Here is a 16,623-nt window from a genome sequence, read left to right as displayed (position 1 = left end):
ACACTTCTAAGATTGAAAGAAAAAAAATTGAAAAATAATATCGATTCACACGTAAAAAGAGCTCATATCTGTGGTGTTTAATAACAAGAAGTTTCAATTGATGTGGTGGTCACCGAAACAAGAGGAAATTTTTGAATAAGAATAATTATCTCAGTTGCACTTTAAATTAGCATCGAGGAACCTGATTGAATGTAAAAGAAAAAAATCATATGAAAGTTTGTGTTAAAACCAGCTACATTTCCTTCGGAAATATCCCTCAAAACATATTTAAATATTTCGGCCGTAAACTTGTGAGAATGAATATTGATGAGCTTTTGACTCTTGCAATAATTAATGCGAAAAAATACAAAAATTATAGCAATACCCAAATATATAATTACCATTTAAAACTTTACTCCATGCCCTATATGTATAGGGCATGACAGCAAAAAAAAAAAAAAAATGAATGTCGAAGGAACACTGAATGAACTGTATTAATGTCGTCTGGAGATTGGATTTTTACGTTAGGAAGAGGGTCATTTGTGGTATTTATTATCTTTTCTAGGGGTAACGAGGATAAAAAAAAAAAAAAAAAAAGGTTACAAGTTTTGGTATGATAAATGCGTCCGCCTCGGAATTAAAAAAAAATATTATACTTAAATAATCCTAAAAACGCATAATTGGGTGAGAAAATACTAAATATGCAACTTTTAAAAAATGTACCAGAAATTAGTTGGAAACACTCCCAATTGTATCTAAAATTTAGACAACATTTCTGAAGGTGAAGTTCAGGAAAAAAAAAAATCAGTAAAGTCTAAATGAGAACAGTCAGGAGAAATCGATTCATAGCTAAAGAAGGGTGGCGTTTGTGGGGAGAGTGAAGATAACTTACCTTCTACTACCTCAAGTAGTAGTACATCGAAATTACATCAAGCCTACTTACTGAATATTAAAAAATAAAAATGCACATTATGAAGGTTCGTGTTACACCATAAGCCACATTTCCTCTCAAAACTGTGATACCTCTTAATAAGGAAGATTAATGAACATTTGACTCAAATATTTGTGAGAAGGTATAAACTATATCACAACACCGAAATATATAATTAATTACCATATATAATTTTATTCTACACCTCCGTAGATATGTAATGCATGACAGCTGCAAAATAATAAAAATTTCAGGACCACTGAATAAACTGTATTAATGTAGTCTGGAGGGTTTTAATTTTTACGTTAGGAACAGGGTCTTTTGTGACTTTTTTCATTTGTAAAACTTAGAGCTAAATGTAGACTAGTTACGATTGATACCATCCTCTTTTGGGGGTAGTTCAAAAATATATTTTTTTGGAGTGATCTCTATATAAACATATTTTTGAGAGAAATCGCTATATGGACAGTAGCTCCCAGAAGTATCTTTAAAGTGTGGTGCGAAGAATGGGAGAATGAACCTGAATGAAACATTATTCCCGGCCACTTGTCTCGGTGGAGTTGGTACGCATGATTAGGTATCATGGGTGGTACTGCTAATAAACACATCAATGCCACTATGTGACTGCAAACATCCATCGACTTGTAAATGGTAACAGTTCAACCATTACACACATTATACTGTGATAAATGTATCTTGGGAAACATAGCAACTGCGACGGGCAGAGTTGCCATTTTCGAAAACTGACTGCGATGGGCTTTGTCATGTTCGAATATAAGTGAAGGAATGAATTCTCCGAGCTAAGCCTATATTAGACCATATGGCCCTGATAAGGTGATGAGAGCGCTAACATTCAGCTGAGTAGCTACTCAGGTCGGGCACGAACTCACTACCTCACGGTCTTGAGCTACGCACGCCACCATTGTCACCCAACCCCCCCATGAATATAAGTGAAACTCAGATTATTAAACAGCATGAGAAAAATACCCATCACAATTCTTTCGTTATCACAACTACAAATAGATTAACTGCAGAGGTTAATAATAGCCTATAGAGTCTGCATGTCGGACAATTTTAACACCATTATTTTTACATACTACCCGAATGTGGCAATATCTCAGTGTCGGAAGGTATTGAGGTGTGGTGTTTCGTTACGTGAATGGCACAGCTTCATAGTAGGTGTCGCGTCGATTGAACAGAGGTCTGGATGCAGGAGGTGGATACAGTTGTTATTAAATAAATAAAAGGAGCCCTTCAAAGTGTGTTTAACCTTAACTTGTATTTATTTTACATATAATGTCCAACATAAGAATGAATCTCGCATGTCACCTCCACAATACGGCTGGTGTATCAGTGATAAATGAGTTTATACGCTGCTCTTGGGAATAGTTTCAGATAAGTTAATTTACTGTCTTTACATTTCGTTTACTTCTACTTGTCTAATATTTTTGTGCCATTCACATTACACTGGGTGTCATATGTCTCCCAGTCATAATCACATATTATATAAACACTTCCTCAAAATATTTCAGTTCTGGGAAAGCTTGTATACTATTTATCTAGATTGCTGATAACCTTGTGCTGGCACTCGTGAAAGCATTACATATGAACCACAGAAAGAGTAGCCGTGTCTATGTTAAAACGAACTAGTTGTCACCATAATAACATCAAATATATCTGCATATGACAAAGTGATTAGTATTATGTCAGAAAACGGTTTATACAATCCCAGGGCATATGCAGGTGTATGGCATCCACTCCCCAGCATGCAGGTCTACCAATTTTGTTGCCGCTTCACGCAACACGTGTCAGATACATCGTCCATTGTGTCAGAATGAATAGTACTATTTTTAAAGATACTTTTTCGGAGCTACTCTACATCTATAACAAATGTGCTCAAAATTGGTTGTGAAACACACCCAATTCTTTCTAAAACGCAGGTCACACACACACACACACACACACACACACACACACACACACACACACACACACACACACACACACACACACACACATATAGGAAACAAGATATCGATTCACACCTAAAATGAGCTCACTTCTGAGGTGTTTAAGAGTGACAAGTTCCAATTGATGTGGTGGTCACCGGATGAAACTAGAAAATTTAAATAAGAACGGTTTCTGTTTTATCTGCAGTAGCAGCACATTAATTCTGCATCGAGCGTTCTGATTGAATATAAGAAAAAATCATATGAAAATTCGTGTTAGAACATAAGCCACATTTAATTAAGTAAAGTCTCTCAAAACTCTGATAACTCATGAGAGGAAATAGTGATAATTAATACGAGAAAGTATAAACAGTATGGCAATACCCGTATATATAACAAATTACCATTTAAAACATTTTTCCACATCTGCGTAGACATAGTGTGCATGACAACTACAAAAAATGAAGGTCGAAGGAGCACTGAATGAAATGTATAAACGTCGTCCGGAGATTTCATTATTAGGTTAGGAAGCGGGTCACTTGTTGCATTAATTTTAATTTGTAGTGATAACTTCAGGACAGTAAATGCGTCCTCTTCATAAGAAATTACGTGATCCTAAAAATCGCATAACTGGGTGGGATAACACAAAATATGCAACATCCACAAATGTGCCCTAAATCAACGGGGCAACACTCCCAGTTGTATCTAAAATTCAGGAAACATTTCTGAGGGTGAATTAGCTCGAGTAACAAATCTAAATAAGATAATAGTAGGAAGAAATCGGTTCGCAGGTAAAGAAAGGTGGAAGTTGATATGTTTAAGGTTAAAGAGACGTGAAAACAACTTGGAAACTGAGAGATATAACGGATATTATTTTTATGTGAATAAATAGTGCTGTAAAGTGGCATTTTGAACCCCCTGACCAAATTTATAAAATGGAATGTTTTCCCAGTCTCACGGTTCGAGGGATATCATTATCCATATATACCAAGGTAAAGTCACTCGGAAAGTCAATAAATCGTTAAGAGAAAATTATTTAGGTACCGAATATTAGATATATATTATTAAGAAAAATTAAATGCATAGTCGAATTGAGATATACAAATATTGACATTACTTGGTTCCACAGATACGGAGTTTTATTGTTAAAAAAAAAAAAAAAAAAAAGTTGCCGGAGCAAGCGTAGCTCCAAGGATAAAAAGTAGTGCCAATTGTCCGCTCTGGGGGTAGATAAAAACTATTCTACTAGAGTGATGGCTGTATAAATGTTTTTGGGAGAAACCGCTAAATATTCAACTTCCACAAATGTACTTAAAATTAATTGGGAAACACACCCAATTATTTCCAAAACCCAGAACACTTTTTTCAGGATGAAAAAATCAGTTTTAGGAAACATATAAAGAGAAATCGATTGACACGTAAAGAGAGCTGGACTCCGAAGGTTTATGAACAAGTTTCAGTTGATGGGGTCACCGAAATTAACGAGAAACTTTCAATGAATATTCTTCCCTATATGTAGTAGAACCACTATATAATCACATCGAGCCTTCTGACATAATAATAAAAAAAAAAATCCACATTATGAAGGTTCGTGTTAAAGCATAAGCCACATTTTCTTAGGTGAAATCTCTCAAAACTCTCACCTATCGCAATAGTGAGATATATAATTAATAATTTATAATTTTAATCATCATCGTAGACATATAATGCATGACAACTTCAGAAAAAAAAAGTTGAAGGAACACTGAATAAACTGTATTAATGTTGTCTTGAGTGTTTTAATTTTTACGATAGGATGAGGGTTGTTACTTTTTTTGTTTGTCAAAACTTTGGCTGATTGTAACCTAGTTAAGGCTGATAGCATCCTCTTTCGGGGGAGTTAAAAAATATTTTATTGGACTCATGGCTGTGTAATATATTTTTGGAAGAAATCGCGAAATATACATCCTCCACAAATGTACTCAAAATTTTTTGCGAAACACCCAATTCTTTCCGAAACTCAGAAAAAACATCTCAGGGTTAAAACACACACACACACACACACACACACACACACACACACACACACACACACACACACACACACACACACACATTTGGGAAACAACATGAAATCGATTAACACGTAAAATTACCTCACGTCTGATGTGTTTAAGAACAAGAAGTTCCAATTGATGTGGTGGTGACCGGAACAAAACGAGAAATTTTGAATAAGAACGGTTTTCTGTTTTATCTGAGGTAGCAGCACATTGTTTGAATCGAGCTGTCGGACTGAATATTAAAAAAAAAAAAATCATATGAAGGTTCGTGTTAAAAAACGACATGTTTCCTTAAGTAAAATCTCCCAAAACTCTGATAAGTCGTGAGAAGAAATATTGATTAGCTTTTGTCTTTCGCAATAATTAATACGAGAAAGTATAAACAACACTGCAATACCCAAATAAACAACTACTTACAATTTAAAACATTATTCCACATCGACATAGACATATAGTGCATGACAGCTACAAAAAATGAAGGTCGACGGAACACAATGAACTGTATAAATGTCGCCTGGAGATTTGATTTTTAAGTTAGGAAGAGGGTTATTTGTGGCATTAATCTTTTTGTGGTGGTAAAAATAAAAGAAAAATGTTACAAGATTTGGTACGGGAAATGCGTCCGCTTCAGATTTAACTGAAAAATATTATACTTGAGTTATCTTAAAAATCGCATAACAGGGTGGGAAAACACTATATGACACTACAAATATGCCCTACATTAGCTGGGAAATACTCTCAATTGTATATAAAATTCAGAAAACATTTCTGAGGGTGAAGAAGTTCGGCTTAGGAAAGAAAATCTCTGAAATCAACATGAGACAATAGTGGGAAGAAAGGGGTTCACAGGCAAATAAGGGTGGAATTTGATGTATAAGCACAGAAAGACGTGAGAACAACTTGGAAATTAAGAGATGTAACGGATATTATATATATATATATATATATATATATATATATATATATATATATAAAGGCTTTAAATGGCATTTTGAGCCTCCAGCTCAAATTTGAAATGTAACTATCCAAGTATGACGGTTCAAGTGATATCATTATCCATATTTACATATGTAAAATCACCCGTAAACTCAATAAATAGTGTAAAGGAAAAATATTGAGGCATTGAATTTAAGATATACTCTATATTAAAAGAAAAAAGTAAATGCCTATCACTTAGTTCATGATGGGTCAAAAAAAAAAAAAAATAGGGTTGACAGAGCATGCCTGACTCAAAACATATAAAAAGTAGTGCCTAATGTGGCCTAGTTAGGGCTTTGGGGGTAGATGAAAACTATTTTCCGGTAGTTAGGGCTGTGTAAACGTGTTTTGGGAGGAAGTCGCTAAATAAGCACTTTTCATATATGTACTCAGAATTGATTAGGAAACACACCCAATTATTCCCAAAACCCGGAACACTCTTTTGAGGATGAAAAAAAATCAAGGTTAGGAAACAAAGAAAAGGAAATCGATTAACACGTTAAGAGAGCTGGAATCAGAGGTTTTATGAAGAACACATTTTTATTGATGTGGGGTCATTCAAACGAGCGAGAAACTTCGAAAGTATTTTTTTTTTATCTGAAATAGTAGCACATCAAAATTACATCAAGCCTCCCGACTGAATATCAAAAAAGGGGAAAAAAAAAAAAACTGAAGGTTCGTGGTAAAATCCCACAAAACTGGGATGCCTCGTTCTTAAGAGGAATATTAATAAGAATTTGACTCTATCCTAAAAAATTATAGGAAAGAAACTCTATCGCAATACATCAAAATTATATCAAGCCTCCTGACTGAATATAAGAAAAGAATAACAAACGCACATTATGAAAGTTCGTGTTACATCATAAGCCACATTTACTTATGTAAAATCTTTTAAAACTGTGATTCCTCGTAAAAAGGAATATTAATAAGAACTTGACTCTCACCTAATTTATTTATAAAATGGTATAAACCCTATCGTAATACCTAGATATATAATTATATTCATCTCCGTAGATATATATTGCATGGCGGCTTGAAAAAAAATATAGCTTGAAGGAACATTGAATAAACTGTATTAATGTCGTCTGGAACGTTTTCATTTTTACATTAGGGATATGGGTCATTTATGACTTTTTTCACTTGTAAAATGAAAAGCTAATTTTGAACAAGTCACGGCTGATAGCATCCGTTTTGTGGGCAGTTGAAAAATATTTTACGAGTGATGGCTGTAGAAACATTTTTTGGAGAAATAGCTGAATAAAATCTTCCACAAATGTACCCAAAATTGGTTGTGAAACACACCCAATTATTCCCAAAACTCAGAAGACACTTCTGAGGGTGAAAAAATCGCATTTAGGAAACAATAGGATATCAATCTTAGGTAAAAAAAAAAAAAAAAAAATCAGGGGTTTAAGAACAAGAAGTTCCAATTGATGTGGTCACCGAAACAAGCGACAAATTTTGAATAACCGTTTTCTGTTTTATCTCAAGAGTAGCATATTAAATTTTCATCGATCTTCCTGATTCAATGTTAAACTGAAAATCAAATGAAAATTTGTGATACAACATAAGCCACATTTCCTTACCTATAATTTCTCAGAACTGTGAAACTCTTGAGAAAGAATATTGATGAGCTTTTGACGCAATAATTAGTAAAATATATATATATATATATATATATATATATATATATATATATATATATATATATATATATATATATTGACTTCCGGTAACCAAAAATATAACCTTTATTTTTCATCTATGTAAACACATAGTGCTTGATATTTACAAGAAATTGAAGGTCGAATGAACACTGAATAAACTGCATTAAAGTCTTATGGAGATTGGGTTTTTACCTTAGGAAGACGGTTCTTTGTGGTATTTATTTTCATTTGTAGTGATAACTTAGGATGAAAGAAAAATATTACATGATTTTTTACAGTATATTCGTGTTCTTTTGAATAAACTGAAATATATTATATACTCTTGAGTGATCCTATAAATCACAGAACTGGGTGGGAAAACACTAAACATGGTACTTTCATAAATGTGCCTTAAATTAGCTGGGAAACACTCCCAGGTGTATATAAAAGTCAGAAAACATTTCTAAGGATAAAGAAGTTCGGCTTCAGGAAAAAAAAAAAATCAGTAGCAAGTTTAAATGAGATTATAGTCAGTAGAAATCGGTTCGTCTGATATCATTATTCATATTTACCAAGGTAAAATTACTCAGAAAGCCACTAAATCGTTAAAAGAGAATTATTTTGGTAGTATTACAAATAGTCACTACCCCCCAACCCCTAAGGGGGTAGGGGGGTTTCAAGAATACTCCACCAGTATCCCTGCTTGTCGTACGAGGTGACTAAAAGGGTTGGTGGTGGGTTAGTGCCCCACCCCGTAAAAAGAACTAACTAAAAACACGAATAAAGCGCCTCAGACCCGGACGACTAAGGAACGGACAAAGGACATTCTTAGGGTGGGAACATGGAATGTGAGAGGATTGAATGATGAAGTGAGAGAGATTGTTCAGGTGCTTGAGGATGCTAAAGTGGATATATGTGGATTGACTGATACTAAATGACAAGGTGAAAGGGTGAGGGAATGGGAATATGGTTTAGGTATATGTGCGGGAGTCAATGAGAATGAGAGGGCAAGAGAAGGAGTATGTCTGAAGGAAGAGAAGCAAAAAGTGGAAGGAGAATATAAGACAGTATGGAACAGTGGGTGCAAGGATTGTATGGGTGAGGATGAAAGTAGGTATACAAGCGTGGGCGATTGTATGTATGCTCCGACAGAGGATCGAGTGGCAAGAGTGAAAGATGAGTTTTGGGCGAGAGTAGAAGCATGTATGGAGAAGTTTGAGAGGAGCGAGAGATTGCTGTTGATTGGAGACATGAATGGCAAAGTTGGGAATGTACGAGTGGATGGGGTGGTTGGTCAGTGGGATGTGCTAGCTGAAGTAGTGCTTTGGTGGACAGCTGTGCTTGTAAGGGGTTGGCAATAGCCAACACCTACTTTCGTCATAAGATGATCCACCGGTATACATGGAGAGTAATGAGGAGGTGGATGTTGAACTTGTTGAACGAAAGGCAATGATAGACTACGTGTGTGTGGATGAGCGAATGAGAAAAGTGTTGGATGCAAGAGTGTGGAGAGGGTGGGGGAATGGAGTCTCGGACCATCATTTAGTGATGGCCAAGGAGCTGCAAAGAAAGATTGGGAAGGTATGAGCTAGAGCAGATGGAAGGGGTGGAAGACGTATGTAAGATATTCACAGAAGAGATAGGCGCAGCGTGTGAGGCGGTTTATGGAGTGAGGAGATGCAAGGATGTGCAAGGGACAGCATGGTGGAATGATGAGGTGAAACGAGCTGTGGAACAAAAGAAGAAGGCATACAGTGAATGGTTAGCGAGTAGAGGTTGGGGAGAACATGACAGCGAGAAGAGAGAGGTATATGTTAGCAAACAATCCAGTAGTAATTGAAATCAAAACCGTTTGAATTAATAGCACAAGACCCGTTGACAAAGGATGAATTAAACGCATAAAAATCAAGGAAAACAAAATAATAAAAGGAAGACCATACATTATCACTCCAATCTCTTGGTGTTTTAAGAAAAAAATTTCATTACTGGTTTACAAGACCAGAGTTTTTATTTAAACTATTAAAACTAATGTTAACTTTAAATAACTTGTTCTTATTTATTGCATTCACTATAATTTTCAGGGGACTATGAGCTTTCGCTTCAAATCGAAAACACTTATTAAATACTCTCCTAAGATTAGAATTCATTATGCTTGGAATTTTCTTCTTAATATCCAATTGCCTTTCCTCAATCGGAAACTAATTATTTTTCTCGCTCTTTTTCCTAGTCCTAGCAGCCTGCGAAGGCGCCCTAGGTCTAGCCCTACTAGTCTCCATTGTTCGTTCCCATGGAAATGACTACTTCAGAACCTTCAATAGTTTAGAATGCTAAAATACTTATTCATACTTCTCATATTAATGACATTCGTAAAGGACTGATCTTTAATTCAAACAGGAATCCTAACTGTATCGTTTTTATTCGCCATTTTATACAATCACGACTTCTTCATATACAACCTAGGATTTAGACTAGGCACGGACTACCTAAGCTACATTCTAATCCTACTAAGCATTTGAATTATAGCACTCATTATTATATCCAGAGTAAAAATTACATTCACCTCGAACTTTCCTAGACTATTTCTACTAGTTAACTTAGCTTTATTAATTTTCCTAGTACTAACTTTTAGATCCATAAACTACCTACTATTTTATATTACATTTGAAGCTTCCCTAATCCCAACTCTAATCCTTATCTTAGGCTGAGGATACCAACCAGAACGAATCCAAGCAGGAGTTTACATACTATTCTATACCCTATTTGCATCCCTGCCACTCCTAGCCTCCTTGCTTTACATCTACAGAACAAACGGGACACTTACTATCGGAGCCATTTACCAAAGAATCAGCCTAAGAATACTATCCCTTATTTGATTCGTCTCCTCTATTATAGCCTTCATCGTAAAACTACCTATATACTGATTTCACCTTTGACTACCCAAAGCACATGTCGAAGCTCCCGTAGCAGGATCAATGATCCTAGCTGGAGTCTTACTAAAACTGGGAGGTTATGGCCTAATCCGGATCCTACCTCTATTTACCGAAATAAACAAGAACTTAAGATGACTATGAGTTAGATTGAGAATCCTAGGAGGATTCTTCGTTAGTATTATCTGTCTACGACAAGTAGACATAAAATCACTCATCGCCTACTCTTCCGTAGCCCACATAAGACTAGTACTTTGCGGACTTTTGACCTTTGGGTGATGAGGAATAAACGGAGCTGTTGTAGTAATAGTAGGCCACGGCCTATGTTCTTCAGGGCTATTCTGCCTTGCAAACATAGTATACGAACGAATCGGAAGACGAAGCCTTCTAATTAATAAAGGCCTATTAAAGTTTATACCAAGAATAGCGCTATGATGATTCTTGCTAAGAATCAGTAATATAGCCGCTCCTCCCTCCATTAATTTACTAGGAGAAATCAACCTAATCATAAGAGTCATTAGGTGAAACAAGTTAACTGCCCTAAGGGTTAGATTGCTATCTTTTTTCAGAGCAGCTTATACTCTCTATCTTTATTCACTCAGACAACACGGTGTATTCTCTAGATCGCTATACTCCTGTTGCTCAGGAAAAGTACGAGAATACCTAGTTTTAAGACTTCATTGAATTCCCCTAAATATTCTAATTCTAAAAAGGAACCTGATTATACCCAACATCTAATCAAACCTTACCACCTTCCTATATTCTAACTATATTTCAACTCAGCTCGTTCGGGTAGTTTATTACTAAAACGTTAGTTTGTGGCGCTAAAAAAATAAAAATCTTATCCTGAACCATGATTTGAAAAATTTCGATACACTTAACAAGGATAGTCTTCTTAATATTCTTCTCCCTAATCTCACTATTCATATCCCTCCTATGCTTATTCGACAAAACATGCTATGTTATTGAATGAGAAATTCTAAGAATTAACTCATCCTCTATCGTTGCTACATACATTTTCGACTGAATATCTCTAATATTCATAGGATTCGTTATATTTATCTCAGCAATAGTACTTTTTTATAGAGGAAGATACATAGAAGGAGACCCCAACATAAACCGATTTATATACTTAGTCTTAGCTTTTGTTCTATCAATAATCTTTTTAATCATCAGCCCTAATTTAATTAAGATTCTTTTAGGATGAGACGGCTTAGGATTAGTATCATATGCTCTAGTAATTTACTATCAAAACGAGAAATCCGCAAACGCCGGGATACTAACCGTCTTATCCAATCGAGTCGGAGACGTGGCAATTCTCTTAAGAATTGCCTTAATATTCGTTGAAGGAGGATGAAATTTCATTTTCCACGTACTTTACCTGGATGACAACTCCACACTATTAATAAAAAGACTTATTATTATAGCAGCAATAACTAAAAGAGCCCAGATCCCATTCTCCGCCTGGCTTCCAGCTGCCATAGCAGCCCCAACACCGGTATCAGCTCTAGTTCACTCCTCAACCCTTGTTACAGCTGGAGTCTATCTCCTCATCCGATTCAGGCCCGCATTATCAGAAACAACTTTACCAACCCTTCTACTATTTAGATCTCTAACAATATTTATATCAGGCCTAGGAGCTAATTTCGAATACGACTTAAAAAAAATCATTGCCCTATCAACCCTCAGACAACTAGGAGTAATGTTAAGAATCCTAGCCCTAGGGTTTAAAGACCTCGCATTCTTCCATCTCCTCACCCATGCATTATTCAAAGCTCTCTTATTCATGTGCGCCGGAGCCATAATTCATAATGTAAAAGAATACCAGGATATCCGACTAATAGGAAGACTAGTAACCTCCATGCCCTTAACCTGCATATGCATAAACCTAGCAAATCTAGCATTGTGCGGAACCCCATTTCTAGCAGGATTCTACTCAAAAGACCTTATCTTAGAAATCGCCTTTATGAGATGAATCAATACTGTAATCCTATTTCTCTACATCTTTGCAACCATATTAACAGTATGCTACACTTTCCGCCTGATCTTTTACTCTATAACCAGAGAATTTAACTTAGCTAGATTTAGAAACATTGACGACTCATCCTCCATCATAACTTCACCCATACTAGCTCTTAGAAGAGGAGCAATCCTCAGGGGAGCACTATTATCTTGGCTAATTTTTCCAGAATCCTACACTATTTGCCTTTCTCCCCTTATAAAAAACCTAGTACTAACAATCAGAATCCTAGGGGGACTAATAGGCTATCTACTCAATATTATAAACGTAAACTTTAAACTAAACTCACTCAACCTCTATCCTCTAGTAGTATTTTCAGGTTCCATATGATTCCTACCATTCCTATCCACCTTCAACCTATCAAAATATAGCCTTAATATAGGTCAAAACTACTCTAAAACAATCGATAAAGGATGATCCGAAATCAGAGGAGGCCAAGGAATCTTCCAAACATTAATAAACTCGTCTAAACTACATCAAATAATTAGTGATAGAAACTTTAAATCCTTTATAAAAATCTTCCTTATTTTAACCCTCATACTTTCATTCTTTAATATTTACTTTTATAATTTATTTGTAGAATATCGCGTTGAAGTTGCGAAAGAGATGATTACATCTAAAAGTGACTAGCTTCTAAAAAAATATTTTAACTATACAGCGAAAACGTATCGTGTTATACTTACACCACAGAAGCCCTCTCTTGATAGGAAGATAACTTCATTTCAATCATTAACAGTGATTAGCCTCTCCTTTGGCTTCTACCAAAATTAGAGACTACATAGTCAAAGCTTAGGCCGAAACTAAGTGCAAAACTTCGCTTTCTAATCTACTTACTTATTTCTTAACCACCTCATCAATAAATAAAAATATAAAGGAACAATCAAACTACATCAACAAAATGCCAATATCATGCAGCAGCCTCAAAGCCAAAATGATGGGTCGGAGAAAAATGACACATATAAAGACGATATAAACATACCATCAAAAAAGTAGTACCAATAATCACATGTAAACCATGGAAACCCGTAGCTACAAAAAAACAAGACCCAAAAACCGAGTCAGCAATAGTAAACGGAGCCTCAAAATACTCAAAAGCCTGAAGAGCCGTAAAATAAACACCTAAAAACACAGTAATACCGAGACTCTGAAGGGCTTCATTGTGGTTAGACCCCATAATAGCATGATGGGCCCAAGTCACCGTAGCTCCTGAAGACAAAAGAATAATAGTATTCAAAAGAGGAATCTGAAACGGATTAAACGGAACAATTCCCTTAGGAGGCCAAGTTATACCAATTTCCACAGCAGGAGCCAACCTTCTATGAAAAAAAGCCCAGAAAAACGAAAAAAAGAAGAAAACTTCCGAGACAATAAACAAAATTATCCCCCACCGCAATCCAGCAACCACAACTCTGGTATGTAATCCTTGATAAGTCCTTTCACGTACTACATCCCGTCACCACTGAATTATAGTCAAAACAACAGCAACAAACCTCAAAACAAGAAGGTCTATATTAAACTGATGAAATCATTTAACTAACCCAGTAGTCAATATTATCGCTCTAATAGACCCAGTTAAAGGCCACGGTCTTATTTCTACCAAATGATAAGCATGATGTCCATGTGATGATGCCATTAGTTAATTTCTCTCGCAAACAAAGTTCTTAAAACGGCAAAAACATAAGATTGAATAACTGCAACAGCAAATTCAAGCAAAAGAAGTAAAACCTGAGCAACAAATAGAAGAACTAAAAAATAAGAAGTTAATGAAGGACCAGTCCCCCCTAAAAGAGTTAACAGCAAATGACCAGCCATCATATTAGCCATCAGCCGAACCGCCAAAGTCCCGGGCCGAATAATATTTCTAATACTCTCAATTAGTACCATAAAAGGTATTAAAACCACAGGCGTTCCCTGAGGAACTAAATGAGCAAACATATGCTGAGTATGATTAAACCAACCATAAATCATAAAAGTCAACCAAAGAGGAAGAGCTAACCCCAAAGTCATAACTAAATGCCTAGATCTAGTAAAAACATAAGGCAAAAGACCCAAAAAATTATTAAAAACAATAAACGAAAACAGAGAAACAAAAATAATAGTTCTACTTTGTAATTTAGGCCCAAGAATATTCCTAAACTCTTGATGTAATGCTATATTCAACTTATATCAAACAACAGACCACCGAGAAGGAGAAACCCAATATATATAAGGCAAAAATACCAACCCTAAAAAAGTAGAAAGTCAATTTAATTCCAACTCCATTAAACCAGAAGAAGGTTCAAAAATAGAAAATAACCTTGCTATCACTTTCAGATCTTTTCTACAATCCCAATCTCCACCGATCTAGATTCAATTTTTTTTGGAACTCTAATATAATAATTCATTACAATAAAAACAATAAACGTAATTAAAAACATAATAACCAAATTCAGCCACAAAATAGGAGCCATCTGAGGGATCGGATGATATCCTCACAGGATAACTTAAGCCTGACAAACTTACGTTATTTTTTAACTAATCAACCAAACAATTATAATCACAAACGGAATTAAAAGCCCAAAAAAATTAACAAACACACAACATGGCATAACCCATTTGAACCCCTGCTGATCCACAAAAGAAATTACCAACCTAGGAGTCCTGATAGTCAAAGACACAATTGATACTCGAAGATAAAAATATAAAGTCACAAGAGCAGACCCAAGAAGCACAACCAGCAAAACAAAATTGCCTGCCCCTACCAACTCCTGAATGACTAACCACTTAGGAACAAACCCAGTAAAAGGAGGAAGACCCCCTAACGACAACAAAGAAAAAAATACTAACATCTTCACCTCAGCAGGAAAATTATAAGTCAAAAGATGATTAAAATGGAAAGCTTGCTTATAATGGAAAAGAACAACAATAGATAAAGAAATCACAGAATAAAACAAAAAATAAACACCCATCGTCACTTCTCTTACCAAAATAGAAGAAAGCATCCAACCAATATGATTAATTGAAGAAAAAGCCAACACCTTACGCAAAGAGGTCTGGTTAATACCTCCTACCGCCCCTACAACAGCCGACAGCATCCTGGCCACAGAAAAATATACTTCCATCATCCTCACTCTAGCCAAATAACATAATAAAAACAAAGGAGCAACCTTTTGAACCCTCATTAAAATTATAGCCTGAGGCCAAAGCAAACCACCCATAACTTGGGGAAACCAAAAATGGAAAGGAGCGCCCCCTAATTTCAAAACACAGTAATACCGAGACTCTGAAGGGCTTCATTGTGGTTAGACCCCATAATAGCATGATGGGCCCAAGTCACCGTAGCTCCTGAAGACAAAAGAATAATAGTATTCAAAAGAGGAATCTGAAACGGATTAAACGGAACAATTCCCTTAGGAGGCCAAGTTATACCAATTTCCACAGCAGGAGCCAACCTTCTATGAAAAAAAGCCCAGAAAAACGAAAAAAAGAAGAAAACTTCCGAGACAATAAACAAAATTATCCCCCACCGCAATCCAGCAACCACAACTCTGGTATGTAATCCTTGATAAGTCCTTTCACGTACTACATCCCGTCACCACTGAATTATAGTCAAAACAACAGCAACAAACCTCAAAACAAGAAGGTCTATATTAAACTGATGAAATCATTTAACTAACCCAGTAGTCAATATTATCGCTCTAATAGACCCAGTTAAAGGCCACGGTCTTATTTCTACCAAATGATAAGCATGATGTCCATGTGATGATGCCATTAGTTAATTTCTCTCGCAAACAAAGTTCTTAAAACGGCAAAAACATAAGATTGAATAACTGCAACAGCAAATTCAAGCAAAAGAAGTAAAACCTGAGCAACAAATAGAAGAACTAAAAAATAAGAAGTTAATGAAGGACCAGTCCCCCCTAAAAGAGTTAACAGCAAATGACCAGCCATCATATTAGCCATCAGCCGAACCGCCAAAGTCCCGGGCCGAATAATATTTCTAATACTCTCAATTAGTACCATAAAAGGTATTAAAACCACAGGCGTTCCCTGAGGAACTAAATGAGCAAACATATGCTGAGTATGATTAAACCAACCATAAATCATAAAAGTCAACCAAAGAGGAAGAGCTAACCCCAAAGTCATAACTAAATGCCTAGATCTAGTAAAAACAT

The 16,623-nt window shown here is 35.7% G+C and overlaps 3 pseudogenes; 1 reads left to right on the top strand and 2 right to left on the bottom strand.

Moving 5' to 3' along the window:
- The first annotated feature begins 11,311 nt into the window (after nt 1-11,311).
- Nucleotides 11,312-13,029, top strand: LOC145396250 (NADH-ubiquinone oxidoreductase chain 5 pseudogene; annotated as a pseudogene).
- A 395-nt stretch (nt 13,030-13,424) lies between these two features.
- Nucleotides 13,425-15,543, bottom strand: LOC145396179 (ATP synthase subunit a pseudogene; annotated as a pseudogene).
- Nucleotides 15,544-15,707: 164 nt separating this feature from the next.
- LOC145396251 (cytochrome c oxidase subunit 3 pseudogene) lies at nt 15,708-16,235 on the bottom strand (annotated as a pseudogene).
- Between the last annotated feature and the right edge of the window lie 388 nt (nt 16,236-16,623).

This window comes from Coenobita brevimanus, chromosome 35 (genome assembly GCF_032717465.1).
Source record: "Coenobita brevimanus isolate Jiangsu-jjx chromosome 35, ASM3271746v2, whole genome shotgun sequence".
Classification (NCBI taxonomy): Eukaryota; Metazoa; Arthropoda; class Malacostraca; order Decapoda; family Coenobitidae; genus Coenobita; species Coenobita brevimanus.
This window is presented reverse-complemented; position numbering and strand designations above follow the sequence as displayed.